The sequence below is a fragment of the Galeopterus variegatus genome, unplaced genomic scaffold, assembly GCF_000696425.1.
Source record: "Galeopterus variegatus unplaced genomic scaffold, G_variegatus-3.0.2 Scaffold2428, whole genome shotgun sequence".
NCBI lineage: Eukaryota > Metazoa > Chordata > Mammalia > Dermoptera > Cynocephalidae > Galeopterus > Galeopterus variegatus.
The window spans coordinates 28-611 of NW_007728539.1; positions in this window are offsets into that span (position 1 = coordinate 28).

Genomic DNA, 584 nt, shown 5'->3' on the forward strand with positions numbered 1-584 from the left:
GCCTGCACCTAACGCTAACGCTCCCCGGGCCGGCCCCACCTCCCCGGCTATCCAGTACACGGCGCCCTCTCGGCCGGTGCGGGAAGGGGAGCCGGGAGATCCCGGCTTTGTTCGGCGCCCGGCGGCAGCCGCGGAACGCGCAGACGCGCGACCCCAGCGAGCAGGAGTCTCCTCAGGCTCCTGGGCTCCCCTGGCGCGGCTCCGTACGGCCTAACGGGGCAAGTCGCATGCGCGCCGAGACGCGCCGGGGAAAGGGAGAGTGAGGGGAGGGGCGAACGCGGAGCCTCTGCAGGCCGTCGGCGCCCGCGGGGTTACGGAAGACGCATGCGCCGGGAAGGAGCGCAATCACAGAGTCGGCTTGCGGCTACCAGTTCAAAAAAGGAAACCCCAAAGAGCGAGAGCGCGAAGGAAATCTGGCAGCCGCCGCGTGCGCGCTCCCGGTGAGTGGCGCCCCACCGGTGGGCCCGGGGCCTGAAGTCCTGTTGGTTTGCCTCAGCAGCGCATGCGTGCTCCCGGTACCGGTGGAGGAGGGGAAGGGAAGGGAGGGGGAGGAGGAGCGGGAGGCAGTAGCGGTGAATTTGGGG